General features: G+C 51.7%; 1 protein-coding gene across 1 annotated transcript in view; it reads left to right on the forward strand.

The window, feature by feature from the left end:
* The window catches only part of KCNG2 (potassium voltage-gated channel modifier subfamily G member 2), a 42507-nt gene that overhangs the window by 12180 nt on the left and 13415 nt on the right, over positions 1–16912 (forward strand). The window lies entirely within an intron of this gene.

Raw genomic sequence — 16912 nt, forward strand, 5'->3', positions numbered from 1 at the left:
CACACCCAGGGCCGGCTTTGTGGAGGTGCCGGGGCTCGTTTCTGAGCGGACGGTAGACTTCCTGCCCCCTCTGTTGTCCCGTGAGGCTGCGGGCAGAAGTGTCATCCTGGGGTCAGGATGTCCCCCGATGCGCACACTACGGAATGTCTCGGAAACACTCGGGGAAGGCCCGAGTGGGTGTCGTCCGGGTCGGGCTTAGGCGAGAGGAGGTGCTGCAGTATTTGAAGGGTGTGGCTGCGTGTTGCCCTCAAAGCGTTGCCGGTGTTTTCTCACGGGGTGGCAGGGGCGTCCTGCCTTAACCTCCCCAGCTCCAGCTTCCAGGGGTGGCAGAGGCTCGGACTTGAACCCCCGGCCCCAGGCAGAGCAGGGCAGAGCTCATGTCAGCCTCTCAGTGAGAGCCCCTCCGCAGTCTGGGCTAGTGCCTGAGCTCGCCCGCTGCCGTCAGCTCGTTATTCAGAGACACAGAGCTCGGTTCTGCTGGAACATCAGCTGTGAGCGGTCTTGACCAAGAGCCTGGTGATCCCGACTGCAGATTAAATTTAAATGTAAATTTTAGGAGATTGGTTTGGCTTCCTTCATTGTTTGGGTGTCTGATTCCTGAGCTGTCATTTCCAGTTGTCTTAACTAGGCCCCAGTTGGGGATTCTGCTTGTAAAGACACTCGACATGTTTGGACTTTCTCAGTAGCAGTAACTCCATACAATCCGAGGAAGGCAATCGTTTACACAGGAATCAGGGAACAGAAGTTAGGGCTGTGTCAACTAATGACAGCATCACCGGAGGTCGAGCTGAGAATCCTCTAGGCGTCATCTGGTCCCCACGTCACCCACCATTCACATCCGTCACCCACCTCTTCCCCGTTTCCAGAAGCACTGCCTCACACCACCCAGATGCTGTCTCACCACATCAGTCATCAGGTTAGGAAGTAAGGATCCTAGTGTTGGTGAGCACGTGGTGGGTGTGTCCATGTGCTTGTGAGGGGCGCTTACGAAGCCCCTGGCCCGCTGCACACAGTAGGTGCCGAATAATAGTAGGTGTTGTCACTGCCACACGAAGGAAGAAGTTTTATGTTTCATCAGCTGTGTGTGTGGTTAAAAAAAAAAAAAAAACGTAAAATTCACCGTCTTAGCCGTTTTTATGTGCAGTTCAGCGGCGTTAAGTAAGTTCACGATGGTGTGCAACCATCACCACCCTCCGTCCGTAGAAATCTTTCATCTTCCCAAACTGAAACTTTGTCCCCATGAAACACTAACTCCCCGGCCCCTGGGACCCAGCCTGTACCTTCTGCCTCTGTGAATTCAGCTGCTTCAGGGACCCATTTAAGTGGAATCATACAGGCATCGTCTGTCTGTGACTGTTTCACCGAGCACAGTATCCTCCGGGTTCGTGCGTGATGCAGCAGGTGTCAGACCCCTTCCTGTTCAGGGGCTGAGTAACACTCCCTTGTACGTGTCGCCTCACTTTGTTCATCCATCGTCCGTCGGTGGACACTTGGGTTGCTTCCTCCTTCTGCTGTTGGGAGTAACGCTGCTGTGGACACGGCACAAACGTCTGGCGAGTCCCTGCCCTCGCTTCTTTGGGGTTTATCCCGGGGGCGCGCTAGCTGGCTTCTGCGGTGAGTCTGTGTTTACTTTTGCGGGGAGCCTCCCTGCTGTCGCCTGCAGCTGCACCCTTGACGCCCTGACCGCAGAAGTTTCCAGGCACGAGGCGTCAGGGATGGAGGGCAGAGAAGGGAATAACTTGGAATCCTTCATTATTTTCTTGTTTGTTGGGGTTTTTCCCAGTAGAAATTTTTATTTTATTTTATTTACTTATTTCCTGGCTGCATTGAGTCTTCGTTGCTGCGTGCAGGGTTTCTGTAGTTGTGGCGAGCGGGGGCTACTCTTTGTTTTGGTGCGCGGGCTTCTCATTGAGGTGGCTTCTTTTGTAGCGGAGCATGGGCTCTAGAGCGCAGGCTCAGTAGTTGTGGCGTACAGGCTTAGTTGCTCCGCGGCATGTGGTTTCTTCCCGGACCAGGGATTGAACCCGTGTCCCCTGCATTGGCAGGCGGATTCTTAACCAGTGTGCCACCAGGGAAGCCCTCCAGTAGAATTTAGCTTGAAAGTCACAAGGCTGAAGTATTATCTCTATGTGATCTCTGATTTTAATTGAGTGGCTACATAATTTCTTTGTGAGATGTCAGGTCTTCTCCTGAAGGCTCCAGAAAGCATCCTCTGAGAGGCACAGCACCGACAGCTCCGTGGGCCTGAGGTCCTCATCCTCCAGCAGTGACAGGCAGGGACGCTTCCCCGACGCACCCACATTCTAGTTGGCACTCCAGTTAAACGCACCCAGTTCCCTCCTGGAAGACGATCTTGGGGGAGCAGGGAGTGTCGTGAAGAAGCAGGGGCGAGCTGGTGCGGCTCCCTTTTCATCAGTCTGTCTGGTGACATCTCTTGTCATCTCTGGCAGCACTGGCATTGGTGGTTATTTTTGTGTGTTGGTGCAGAAAAGCATCGAGGGAGAAAAAGATTATTCTCCTCCATTATCCAGGGACTCAGAGGAAAGTTGATTCGTGCTGCCGATCCGTGAAATGCCCTTTGAGTGGCCGGGCCCCCGCCCGGGCTGGAAGGAGGCCCCCACTGCGCAGAAATCCCAGCCGCCGGCTCCAGGGTGGCCGGGACGCGGCCTTTGGGCACAGAGCCCAGCTCCCTTCGCCTTCTGTCTCGGCCCCAGGACAGACTCTGCAGCCAGACGCCCAGGTCCCCTCTGGCCGGTGACATGGCCTGAGCCCCAGGGCGGCTGGCAGAGCTGGGCAAAGTCCCCGTGCTCCCGAGGCCGCGCAGGCACCGTGTGCTTGTGGGTGGGCGTCCTTGCGGTCCGCCCTCCCCTAGAATCCAGGCTCTCGCTGTCCAGCGCTGCCCCTGTGTCTCCTCAGTGCCCTGGAAGCCCCTGTGCCCGGTGGTGGCTCCATCCAGAATTTGCTCTCACGCATTGTAACTGAGTGAGAGCTAGGTCTCCGCTTTCCACGGCTTATAGGAAGAAGGATGGTGAAAGCATACCCGCGGGACGAATCTTGAGGACGTTTTGCTGAATGAAACAAGCCAACTGACAGTTCAGTAGGATAAATCCTTTCTGATTCCACTCATATGAGGCACTTAGAGCCACCAGATCCATGGAGTCGCAGTGTGGACGGGCCGGGCGGGCGCAGTGATCCGCAGGGCGCAGGCTGTCCCAAGTCAAAGCAGCTGGGGCTCCGGTGCGTCCAACCGACTCAGGAGGCCCCGAGGACCCTCGGCCAGGAGGGGCCCAGGACCCCCCCGTCACGCTTAGCAAGAGCAGGGCAGCCCCGGGCCGAGCAGCCCCAGCATGGCTGCTGCAGGAAAGGCCGCAGGGCCCACAGCCACACCGGGACTCCTTGCTGCCTCCTGCGTCCCCGTCAGGGTGCGGGGGGGCCCCGGGCAGAGCCGCCTCCCCGACTCCATGGCCACTTGGTGTCCAGATCGGCGCGCAGGTGGGGCCGGGTCCCCAGGAGCGTCTGCGGGGCAGCCCAGGGCTGGGCTCGGCCTTGGGGTGGGACCCGCGGGACCCTCACGGCCCCTCCTCTGGCTCCTGCCGTTCTGAAGGCGACACGGTGAGCACTTAGGCCTGCTCCTTGTTCACGGTGGGGCCTTGATGGCTCCGACGTGGACCGCGTGTGTCCCCTGCTGCCGTGAAATAAACCCCCACGAACTGCCTCATGAAACGGCGCGACTCGCCCTCGAGGTCCCAGTGGGACCCGGGCCTCAGGTCCAGGGCTGGTTCCTACGGAGGCTCCGGGGGACCCGTCCCCCTCCCTCGTCCCTTGGCCCCTCCTCTATCCTCCCAGCATGTCACCTGGTTCGCCTCTCCCACCACCGTCCCCTCCTCGTGATGGGCTGTGAGGACCCTGTGGTGACACTGGCCCCGTAACCAGGACGCTCCCGGCTCCGGCCTCGCCGTCATCCCACCCTCCACAGCCCCTTCTGCCATCGGAGGCGACGCAGCCGTGGGCCCGAGGCCAGGAAGTGGGCGTCTTCCAGGCATTACGTGGCCGACCACCGTCATGAAAACACTCGAGGGCGAGACTCCTGCGGCATGTCCCCAGGTCCCCGCCCCGGTCGGGGCCACGCTGGCGCTGCCCGAGGAGCTGTCTCCCTCCTGCACTGAGGTCTCAGCCAGGAGCCCCTCCAGCGCTCAGCTCTGCCCTCGTGGACGCCTGTTCTCAACCTCCCGTGTCGTGTTCATAATCTCAGACCCAGCAGACGTAAGGATCCCACCCCTGTCTGAGGGCTTCCGAGGGTTTGAAACCCCAGGTGACATCAGACTTGTCCACGCAGAATCTCCAGGCCCGGACGCTGGTTTCGCTTTGGAGATGAAGACAGGTGTTTGCAGGGCGAGGAGCTGGCCAGCGGGAGGGAAGGAGACTGCCACCCGGAAGCCCCATGGAACGCACGCCAACCCTGAGTTATCTTAGCACAGCGTTCGCTGTGTGTCGGCAGCAGCTCTTAGGAGCGTTGCTGTGGCGTCTTGGGTGTTTACTGGGTCAGGAGCACGAAGAAGAAGGACCAGGGGCTCCCCGGCCCCCCCCGCCACCGCACTGCTGCACCGGCGTCCCCCCAGCTGAATGAGACTTCTGGGGCTATGGCTGCTCTTGCCTCCGCCTGCAGGACCCAGGGGCAGGGGTTGGGGGCGTGCACGCGGGACCCGCTCCATCCTGTCCTGGGAGGGACCCGCTCCGTCCTGTCCCGGGAGGTCCCCGCCGGAGTGGGCTCAGTCCCCAGTGTCTGGTCCACGGCGGGACCGTCCATGCAGGAAGGAAAGGCTCCCTGGCACCCAGCGGGTCTCATGACCTGGCCTCAGGGCTGTCTGCTCAACAGTCCCTCCTTGTCTGCAGAGATGAAGATTAGTAATACCAAACCCCTGAGCACCGTGGCCACAGAAAGTTACCCTGAATTCTCTGACCCCAAGAGTACATTCGGAGCCAACGCACTGCCTGGTTCCTGGGAGAAACGATCACAGCGGTCACCACCCCGAGGTGCCCCCCGTCTCATTCCTGGGCTGGACCGTCTCCCCTTGGCACACGAGCAGAAGTTTTAATGCCAGGTGCTCAGAGGGAGCAGGAGGGGTCTGTGCCCCTGACCCAGTGAGGTGAGGCGGGGGGCCAGTGCTGAAGGGATGCCCTCCAGCTCCTGTGGACGGCAAGGCGGCTCCAGCTCCAGGGCTGACCCCAGACCCCACCTGCAAGTCGCTGTGGGAGCCCCCAGCCAGAGGGGAGGCGAGCCCCCCGACCCGCTGCCTCAGGGGTCTCCAGTGGGCCTCTGGCCTCACTCCTAGGGTGCTGGGGGCTCCGTGAAGGAGACAGAGCGTTTCTCCAGCCCTCCCCTCCCCACCCCACCCCCTGTTGGGCAACACGCAGGCCCAGGGCCTGGGCACCAGGCCAACCCAGAGCCCACGATGGCTGCCGGATGATCCATCCTCCTGAGTCTGTGTCGGACGTGGTTCGGTGACCACGGGGACAGGTCGTGCCATCGGGGCCCTCCCCGTGCTGGACGTCACCCCATGGCGCCTGCCCGGCGATCAGATGCTGAGGACAGGCCTTCGGAACCGCTGGGAGGATGGGACAGAGCCTCTGTTTCAGCAAACAGCTCGCAGATTCCTTCACGCGGTGGCGGCCGTCGTTGCCTGGAGACAGTGCTGAGCCTGGCGGCGGCGGGACGGGCTGCGGACCGGCCTGGGGGGAACAGCGCGTCCTCACGCAGGCTGCGCTCAGAGCCAGCACTTCCTTTGCACGGAGGCTGGTGTTTGGCTTGCGAGTCGATTTTTTCCTTTAAGCTCATACGATTAAATCAAGACCCGCATAATTAGTTATGGGTTTCATGACTGGGACTTCAAGTATTGAGTTCACTAAGGCACTTGCCAACAGCATCGGAAGCTGGTGACAGAGCTTCTGCTGCGTGTGGGCACAGACACACACGTCGAGTTTGCCAGCCTGGAGCTGGGGTGAGAGCTTTGCTGCTTCCGAGCTGTGTCAGTCAGGGTTCCCGGGAGAAACAAACGGAACCAGCGCAGGGGGCTGTCTCTCCTTGGTTCTCCTCTGTGGGACCCCTGGCCCACCGAGGTGTGTGGAAGCGCGGCACCGTCTGGTCACAGGCTCACAGCTGGAGGGACTTTGCCTCCGATGACTCGGCCTGGAGTCCCCCACCGCCCGCCCCCGGCCTGCCTCGGATGATGTCAGGCCTTAGACTCTGGAGGTGATGCTGAAGTGATTTAGACTTTGGGGGCTGTTGGACGGAATGCAGGGAGAAGGACACGAACTGGTGGCGGCGGGGTGCAGAATGCTACCGGCTGAATGTCATGTCCCCCAAGTTCACATGCTGAATCCTAACGCCCAGTGTGTCGGGGCCGGGAGGCCTCTGGGGGCGACGAGGTCATGAGGGTGGAGCCCTCGTGATGGGATTAGTGTCCCTGTAACAGCGACCCGCCCCTTCGCCATGTGAGGACACAATGAGAAGGTGCGTCCATGAACCAGGAGCAGGTCCTCAGCAGACACCGATTCTGCCTGGACCCCACGCGTCTGGCTCCAGAGCTGCGAAGGATGAACATCTGTTGTTTCAGCCCCAGCAGCAGCACAGACAGAGTGCGCCGGTGGCAAAGGAGCCCCTGAGCACGGGGACCTGGGCTTCTGTCCAGCTTCTGGCAGAGCGTCTCCTGTCCACGACGGCGTAAGAATGCTGCATTTGGGCAGCTGCCACAGGGCCGGACCATGGGGCTCTCCCACCAGCATCCGCTGGGCACTGGGGCTGCACGTGACCTCCACCTCGTCCCAGGAGGCTCCAGTCCCCACCCAGCAGGGGAAGGTGGCTTCCCTGTGGAAACGCGGCCCGTGGCCCTCTGTGTCCCATCGTCACACGCATGCGAACGGGCTGGTGGTGCTGTCCTGACCTGGTGCCCACAGGGCCCAGTGAAGCTGAAAGGAAAAAGGAAGGATGGAAACTGGCCAGCAGCCTCTGCCGACACAGCCGCCCCGGGGCTGCAGGGAGGGCCCCTGTGACCCCAGGGCCCCCAGGGACCGAGCTGGGACCAGAGGCTCCCAGGACCCCTGAAAACGGATAATAGGTTTGGCTGGTTTATTTTCTTGTTTGCAAAGATCTGATCCAGGAACCACCAAAATCTGGTGGCAGATATTCTGCTGTGGGCAAAGCGTCTTCTGAGAGCCAGACATTCCTGGCTCAGGTCCTAACCCTGATCATCGTTCTCTTCTGTAAAATGAGGACGATGGCTCTAGGGCTGCTGAGAAAGGCGAGGCTTCAGCCCCTCCCGCTCACGCGTCCCTTCCCCGCCCCCCCATGCCCCCACCACGCCACCCAGAATTGTAGTCCAAGGCCCGTAGCAGTCATTGGCCGCTACGTTGGAGGGACCACTGCCTGTTTTCATGGGAGACCCTCTCACGAGGCTCTTAGAGGCGCTGGAAAACGAGCCAGATGTGCCAAGGGATAAACATGGAGCTCAGGGCACTTTCCTCTACTTTCCGTGTGAATTTGGCAGGAAAAATAGGGGATTTTTGTTTTGGATTTGGGCTTTAGTCTGAGGGGAAAAAAAGACTTGTGCTCAAATGCCTAGAATAGAAGCTACAAGATTCTTTTTTTTTTTTTCTAAGACAATTTTTTAGAGCAGTTTAAAGTTCACAGCAAAATTGAGAGGAAGGTACAGAGATTTCCCATATGCCCCCTGCACCCCCCCAGATGCACAGCCTCTCCCAGCATCAACATCCCCAGAGTGTGGACGTTTGTTACAAATGATGAACCTACGCCGACATGTCATAATCACTTAAAGCCCGCAGTTTACATCAGCGTCATTCTGGGTAGTGTACGTTCTGTGGGTTTGGACAAATGTAAAATGGCATGAATCCACCATAATAGCAACACACAGAATCATTCCACTGCCCTAAAATCCCTCTGTGTACCCCCCCCCCGTATTCATCCCTCCCTCCCCTTCCCCAGGCCCTGGCACCACTGATCTTTTTACTTTCTCCATAGTTTTGCCTTTTCCAGAATGTCCTATAGTTGAAATCCTCTTCAGGTTGGCCTCTTTGACTTAGTAGTATGCATTTAAGGTTTCTCCATATTTTCTTCATGGCTTGATAGCTCATTTCTTTTTGGCCTTGAATAATATTCCGTTGTCTGAATGCAGCATAGTTTATTTATTCATCACTGAAGGACTGAAGGACATCTTTTGGTTGCTTCCATTTGGCAATTACGAAGAAAGCTGCTATACGCATCTCTGTGCAGGTTTTTGTGTGAACGTAAGTTTTCCTTTGGATAAATACCAAGGAGTGTGATTGCTGGATTGTCTGGTAAAACCACGTTGAGTTTTTTAAGAAAGCACCAAAACGTCTTCCGAAGTGGCGGCACCAGTTTTGCGTTCCCGCCAGCGATGAGGAGAGTTCCTGTCGCGCCACGTCCTCACCAGCCTTTCGTGTTGTCAGTGCTCTGGGCTTTGGCCATGCCAGTAGGTGTGGAGTGGTGTCTCGTTGTTGCTTTACCTTGTGTCTCCCTGATGACATATGACGTGGAGCATCTGTTCACGTGCTTATTTGCCATCTGTATGTTTTATTTTTTTTTGAATTTTATTTTATTTATTTTTTACACAGCAGGTTCTCATTAGTTATCTATTTTATACATATTAGTGTATACATGTCAATCCCAATCTCCCAGTTCATCCCACCGCCACCCCCTGCCCCCGCCACTTTCCCCCCCTTGGTGTCCATACGTTTGTTCTCTACATCTGTGTCTCTATTTCTGCCCTGTAACCTGGTTCATCCGTACCGTTTTTCTAGGTTCCACATATATGCGTTAATATACGACACTTGTTTTTCTGACCTACTTCACTCTGTATGACAGTCTCTAGATCCATCCACGTCTCTACAAATGACAACAATTTCGCTCCTTTTTATGGCTGAGTAGTATTCCATTATATATATGTACCACATCTTCTTTATCCATTCATCTGTCGATGGGCATTTAGGTTGCTTCCATGTCCTGACTATTGTAAATAGTGCTGCAATGAACATTGGGGTGCATGTGTCTTTTTGAATTATGGTCTTCTCTGGGTATATGCCCAGTAGTGGGATTGCCGGGTCCTATGGTAATTCTAGTTTTAGTTTTTTAAGGAACCTCCATACTGTTCTCCGTAGTGGCTGTATCAATTTACATTCCCACCAACAGTGCAAGAGGGTTCCCCTTTCTCCACACCCTCTCCAGCATTTGTTGTTTGTAGATTTTCTGATGATGCCCATTCTAACTGGTGTGAGGTGATACCTCATTGTAGTTTTGATTTGCATTTCTCTAATAATTAGTGATGTTGAGCAGCTTTTCATGTGCTTCTTGGCCATCTGTATGTCTTCTCTGGAGAAATATCTATTTAGGTCTTCTGCCCATTTTCTGATTGGGTTGTTTGTTTTTTGAAGATTGAGCTGCATGAGCTGTTTATATATTTTGGAGATTAATCCTTTGTCTGTTGATTCATTTGCAAATATTTTCTCCCATTCTGAGAGTTGTCTTTTCGTCTTGTTTGTAGTTTCCTTTCCTTTGCAAAAGCTTTGAAGTTTCATTAGGTCCCATTTGTTTATTTTTGTTTTTATTTCCATTACTCTAGGAGGTGGATCAAAAAAGATCTTGCTGTGATTTATGTCGAAGAGTGTTCGTCCTATGTTTTCCTCTAAGAGTTTTATAGTGTCCAGTCTTACGTTTAGGTCTCTAATCCATTTTGAGTTTGTTTTTGTGTATGGTGTTAGGGAGTGTTCTAGTTTCATTCTTTTCCATGTAGCTGTCCAGTTTTCCCAGCACCACCTATTGAAGAGACTGTCTTTTCTCCATTATATATCCTTGCCTCCTTTGTCATAGATTAGTTGACCATAGGTGTGTGGGTTTATCTCTGGGCTTTCTATCCTGTTCCATTGATCTATATTTCTGTTTTTGTGCCAGCACCATATTGTCTGGATTACTGTAGCTTTGTAGTATAGTCCGAAGTCAGGGTGTCTGATTCCTCCAGCTCTGTTTTTTTCCCTCAAAATTGCTTTGGCTATTTGGGGTCTTCTGTGTCTCCATACAAACTTTAAGATTTTTTGGTTCTAGTTCTGTAAAAAATGCCACTGGTAATTTGATAGGGATTACATTGAATCTGTAGATTGTTTTGGGTGGTATAGTCATTTTCACAATATTGATTCTTCCAATCCAAGAACATGGTATATCTCTCCATCTGTTTGTGTCATCTTTGATTTCTGTCATCAGTGTCTTATAGTTTTCTGCATACAGGTCTTTTACCTCCTTAGGTAGGTTTATTCCTAGGTATTTTATTCTTTTTGTTGCAATGGTGAATTGGGGTTGTTTCCTTAATTCTCTTTCTGATCTTCCGTTGTTAGTATATAGGAATGCAAGAGATTTCTGTGCATGAATTTTGTATCCTGCAACTTTACCAAATTCATTGATTAGCTCTAGTAGTTTTCTGGTGGCATCTTCAGGATTCTGTGTATAGTATCATTTCATCTGCAAACAGTGACAGTTTTACTTCTTCTTTTCCAATTTGTATTCCTTTTATTTCTTTTTCTTCTCTGATTGCCGTGGCTAGGATTTCCAAACTATGTTGAATAATAGTGGTGAGAGTGGACATCCTTGTCTCGTTCCTGATCTTAGAGGAAATGCTTTCAGTTTTTCACCATTGAGAATGATGTTTGCTGTGGGTTTGTCATATATGGCCTTTATTATGTTGAGGTAGGCTCCCTCTCTGCCCACTTTCTGGAGAGTTTTTATCATAAATGGGTGTTGAATTTTGTCAGAAGCTTTTTCTGCATCTGTTGAGATGATCATATGGTTTTTCTTCTTCAGTTTGTTAATATGGTGTATCACATTGATTGATTTGCGTATATTGAAGAATCCTTGCATCCCTGGGATAAATCCCACTTGATCGTGGTGTATGATCCTTTTAATGTGTTGTTGGATTCTGTTTGCTAGTACTTTGTTGAGGATTTTTGCATCTATATTCATCAGTGATGTTGGTCTGTAATTTTCTTTTTCTGTAGTATCTTTGTCTGGTTTTGGTATCAGGGTGATGGTGGCCTCATAGAATGAGTTTGGAAGTGTTCCTTCCTCTGTCTGCAGTTTTTTGGAAGAGTTTGAGAAGGATGGGTGTTAGCTCTTCTCTAAATGTTTGATAGAATTCACCTGTGAAGCCATCTGGTCCTGGACTTTTGTTTGTTGGAAGATTTTTAATCACAGTTTCAATTTCATTACTTGTGATTGCTCAGTTCATGTTTTCTGTTTCTTCCTGGTTCAGTCTTGGAAGGTTATACCTTTCCAAGAATTTGTCCGTTTCTTCCAGGTTGTCCATTTTATTGGCACAGAGTTGCTTGTAGTAGTCTCTTAGGATGCTTTGCATTTCTGCAGTGTCTGTTGTAACTTCTCCTTTTTCATTTCTAATTTTCTTGATTTGAGTCCTCTCCCTCTTTTTCTTGATGAGTCTGGCTAAAGGTTTATCAATTTTGTTTATCTTCTCAAAGAACCAGTTTTTAGTTTTATGTGTCTTTGCTATTGTTTTCTTTGTTTCTATTTCACTTATTTCTGCTCTGATCTTTATGATTCCTGTCCTTCAACGAATTTTGGGTTTTGTTTGTTCTACTTTCTCTAGTTCCTTTAGGTGTAAGGTTAGATTGTTTATTTGAGATTTTTCTTGTTTCTTGAGGTAGGATTGGATTGCTATAAACTTCCCTCTTAGAACTGCTTTTGCTGCATCCCATAGGTTTCGGATTGTCGTGTTTTCATTGTAATTTGTCTCTAGGTATTTTTTGATTTCCTCTTTGATCTTCAGTGATCTCTTGGTTATTTAGTAACGTATTGTTTAGCATCCATGTGTTTGTGTTTTTTACATTTTTTCCCCTGTAATTGATTTCTAATCTCATAGCATTGTGGTTGGAAAAGATGCTTGATATGATTTCAGTTTTCTTAAATTTACTGAGGCTTGATTTGTGACCCAAGATGTGATCTATCCTGAAGAATGTTCCATGTGCACTTGAGAAGAAAGTGTAATCTGCTGTTTTTGGATGGAACGTCCTATAAATATCAATTAAATCTATCTGGTCTATTGTGTCATTTAAAGCTTGTGTTTCTTTATTAATTTTGTCTGGATGATCTGTCCATTGGTGTAAGGGAGGTGTTAAAGTCCCCCACTATTATTGTGTTATTGTCAATTTCCTCTTTTATAGCTGTTAGCAGTTGCCTTATGTATTGAGGTGCTCCTGTGTTGGGTGCATATATATTTATAATTGTTATATCTTCTTCTTGGATTGATCCCTTGATCATTAGGTAGTGTCCTTCCTTGTCTCTTGTAACAGTCTTTATTTTAAAGTCTATTTTATAGGCTATGAGTATTGCTACTCCAGCTTTCTTTTGATTTCCATTTGCATGGAATATCTTTTTCCATCCCCTCACTTTCAGTCTGTACGTCTCCCTAGGTCTGAAGTGGGTCTCTTGCAGACAGCATATGTATGGATCTTGTTTTTGTATCCATTCAGCAAGCCTGTGTCTTTTGGTTGGAGCATTTAATCCATTCACATGTAAGGTAATTATTGATATGTATGTTCCTATTACCGTTTTCTTAATTGTTACAGGTTTGTTTTTGTGGTCCTTTTCTTGTGTTTCCCACTTAGAGAAGTTCCTTTAGCATTTGCTGTAGAGCTGGTTTGGTGGTGCTGAAGTCTCTTAGCTTTTGCTTGTCTGTAAAGCTTTTGTTTTCTCCATCGAATCTGAATGAGATCCTTGCCGGGTAGAGTAATCTTGGTTGTAGGTTCTTCCCTTTCATCACTTTAAGTATACCATGCCACTCCCTTCTGGCTTATAGTTTCTGCTGAGAAATCAGCTGTTAACCTTATGGGAGTTCCCTTGTATGTTATTTGTCGTTTTTCCCTTGCTGCTTTCAATAATTTTTCTTTTCCTTCAATTTTTGCCAGTTTGATTACTGTGTGTCTCGGTGTGTTTCTCATTGGGTTTATCCTGTATGGGACTCTCTGTGCTTCCTGGACTTGGGTGGCTATTTCCTTTCCCATGTTAGGGAAGTTTTCGACTATAATCTCTTCAAATATTTCCTCTGGTCCTTTCCCTCTCTCTTCTCCTTCTGGGACCCCTGTAATGCGAATGTTGTTGTGTTTAGTGTTGTCCCAGAGGTCTCCTAAGCTGTCTTCATTTTTTTTCATTCTTTTTTCTTTATTCTGTTCCGTTACAGTGAATTCCACCATTCTGTCTTCCAGGTCACTTATCCGTTCTTCTGCCTCAGTTTTTCTGCTATTGATTCCTTCTAGTGTATTTTTCATTTCAGTTATTGTATTGTTCATCTCTGTTTGTTTGTTCTTTAATTCTTCTAGGTCTTTGTTCTTTAATTCTTCTAGGTCTCTGTTAAACATTTCTTGCATCTTCTCGATCTTTGCCTCCATTCTTTTTCCGAGGTCCTGGATCATCTTCACTATCATTGTTCTGAATTCTTTTTCTGGAAGGTTGCCTATCTCCACTTCGTTTAGTTGTTTTTCTGGGGTTTTATCTTGTTCCTTCATCTGGTACAAAGTCTTCTGCCTTTTCATTTTGTCTGTCTTTCTGTGAATGTGGTTTTTGTTCCACAGGCTGCAGGATTGTGGTTCTTGCTTTTGCTGTCTGCCCTCTGGTGGATGAGACTATCTAAGAGGCTTGTGCAAGCTTCCTGATGGGAGGGACTGGTGGTGGGTAGAGCTGGGTGTTGCTCTGGTGGGCAGAGCTCAGTAAAACTTTAATCCATTTGTCTGCTGATGGGTAAGGCTGGGTTCCCTCTCTGTTGGTTGTTTGGCCTGAGGCAACCCAGCACTGGAGCATTCCCAGCTCTTTGGTGGGGCTAATGGTGGAGTCCGGGAGGGCTCACGCCAAGGAGTACTTCCCAGAACTTCTGCTGCCAGTGTCCTTGTCCCCATGGTGAGCCACAGCCACCCCCCGCCTCTGCAGGAGACCCTCCAACACCAGCAGGTAAGTCTGGTTCAGTCTCCTGTGGGATCAGTGCTCCTTCCCTCTGGGTCCTGATGTGCACACTGCTTTGTGTGTGCCCTCCAAGAGTGGAGTCTCTGTTTCCCCCAGTCCTGTCGAAGTCCTGCAATCAAATCCCGCTAGCCTTCGAAGTCTGATTCTCTAGGAATTCCTCCTCCCATTGCCAGACCCCCAGGTTGGGAAGCCTGACGTGGGGCTCAGAACCTTCACTCCAGTGGGTGGGCTTCTGTGGTATAAGTGTTCACCAGTCTTTGAGTCACCCTCCCGGTGGTTATGGGATTTGATTTTATTGTGATTGCGTCCCTCCTACCATCTCATTACGGCTTCTCCTTTGTCTTTGGATGTGGTTTATCTTTTTTGGCGAGTTCCAGTGTCTTCCTGTCGATGATTGTTCAGCAGTTAGTTGTGATTCCGGTGCTCTCGCAAGAGGGAGTGAGCGCACGTCCTTCTACTCCGCCATCTTGAGCCAATGCCCTGTATGTTTTCTTTTCTCCCATATTTACTGTGAGAACCTCATCGAGCTCCTGGTGGTAAATCTCACAATATTGAGGGCCTCCCCTGACAGGGTCCCCTGGAGCTTATAACTCTCAGACTTGTTCACGCTGAGGCTCCAGCAATTGAAAAATCACAGTTCAGGTTTTCCTACCTGGCACCCGTTCCCATGGCAGCTTCAAGTCTCTGCCCCAGGAAGCTGGACTCCCTGCGTTCACCCGTCTGTCTCTCCAATCTTGGGGGCGGTGATTTGCCCTGTGACCTCACCTCTCTTACGGACCCAAGAAGAGTTGTTGACTTTTCAGTCTGTTCAGCTTTTTAGTTGTTGTTTGGAGGGAGCGGCGACTGCCAAGCTCTTGACGTGCAGAACTGGAAGCCGGTCCCAAGATTCTCTTTGTCATAATCTAGCCAAGGCCTTTGGTTCACCTCCTCTGTCGCCAGAAGAGGCACAACTGGGTGTTGGTTAAGTTCTCAGACTTAAACGCAGACCAGGGCTCCCACCCCAGCTCTTGTAACCCACTGCTGAAGACCTGACAACACTCCCATCTCCTTTCAGAGCCAAAGTTTCCTCGTCTGTGAAATGCGGATACTTCAGAGCTGCTGAGGTTAAATTGAGTAATGCTTGGAAACTGCTGTGGACGGTGCTTTGCACACAGAATTAAGTGACAGCTCTTTACCCTTTTGCAAACAAGATGCTAAAGCACGTGCGGGATGCGGGGTGGGTGGTGGCGAGGAGGCCGCATCCAGGCACTGACTCTCCTTCTCCAGACACTGGTTTGTGTAAACGGCACAGCGGGAGTTGTTGGTCCACAGTGGGAGCAGAGGGGAAGCCAGTCCGAAGGGGCAGCTGGGGAATCAGACGACCGGCCCCTGCCTGGCTGTCAGCAGGCGCCTCATCGCACTCGGGATGTGACCCGGGCCCGTGGCGGGGGCCTCCGTCTCCCCAGCCGGTGTGGAGACCGCAGGGCAGGGCGACCGGGAAGCCGCTGTGCCAGGAAACAGCCCTCTGGTCGCTTCCCCCCCCCCTCCCTCCTGGTGCCACCGGGGGTCCCCATGCCATCCCCGCACCCCAAGTCTGCACGGACCCCCTCCGGCCTCCAGGGGAGAGACTGGCCACTGCCCTCGGCTTCAAGCGAGGAGGCCTGAGTCCTGGTCTCCTGACACAGCCACCTCGATCGGGCCCTCGGACAGACCCTCGCTCCAGGACAGAGCGGGGAGAGAAGCGGACAGGGATGAAAGCGGTGGAGCCCAGCGGGCCTCCCTGCGCCCGTCCCCTCCCAGCCCGTCCCCACTGAGGCCCCCCCGGGCCCAAGCGGGGAGGACGGGCGTCACCTTGTGTTGCAGTCAGTGCCAGAAGACCCCGTGCCCCCCTCCTCCACGGCAGCCGGTGTCGGGGCAGCTGTGAGAACACTGAACATGCCTGGAAATGAGTGGGGATCAAGGGTCTCTCCCAGTGTACGCGAGGCCATGTCCTCAGCACTTCCCTCACGGGGTTGAGGTATTTTGCTTTGTAAGTTGCACGTTTAAGGCAGCAAAATTCATCCAGCACCAGCCAGTTTGCGGGAACAGACCTGAGCATTCAGGTGATTTTAGGCTCGCTGAAGCCTGAAATATTAAGTGTAACGTGAAGGAATGTTTTTAATGAGAAGACGTCAACTATTGTAATTCAGCAAACCGGCTGTTCCCAGATGAGGGGTTTGTGCTGTTGATTTTACCCCAGGTTCTAATTTATCAACGCCCGTGAGATCTTTGGTGAGGGTCGGGGTTACTCCAGTGGGTCGGCTTTCTTTGTGGGATCCCCGCGTTGGCAGCTCCCAGGGAAGCGGGCTGCGCCCCGAGGAGCAGGGTCTCAGCGAAGACGGGGGGGGATTGGGAGAGCTCCTGTTTTCTGATGTGACCTGGCAGTGAGCATCTTGAGAAATAAACCCTGCGCTCCGGTGAGAACGGTCGTGTGGGCTCAGTGGGGTGCAGAGCTGGGAGAAAACAGCCACCAAACCGCAGATCCTGCCCTGGACGCGGTCAGCCAGGCCCCTCGCCCGCCCAACGCGCCTGCCCAGACGGCCTGTACCCCTGCTCCCCACCAGCCTGAAGCGTACCCACTCTTCAGAGTGTTTTCCTGGTTGTAAACGTGATGCTCCTTTACGGAAGCTTGGCAGGTACAGAGCCGTGTCCAGGACAAAGTGAAAATAAGATGAGAGGTAATTGCTGAAGCCTGAATGCTTTTCACTGCCTCTGCTCCCGAAGCCTCTTCATGAAATTGTAAAAGTGGTGCAGTAGTGCGTAGGCAGAGTCTTGTAGCCACTTGGTTCCCGTAACAGTAACGTCGAGGCAGTCCTGTTATTGGGTAATTTTAAGCGTTCCCTCCCT

This window comes from Eschrichtius robustus, chromosome 14 (assembly GCF_028021215.1).
Source record: "Eschrichtius robustus isolate mEscRob2 chromosome 14, mEscRob2.pri, whole genome shotgun sequence".
In the NCBI taxonomy this organism is placed as follows: Eukaryota; Metazoa; Chordata; class Mammalia; order Artiodactyla; family Eschrichtiidae; genus Eschrichtius; species Eschrichtius robustus.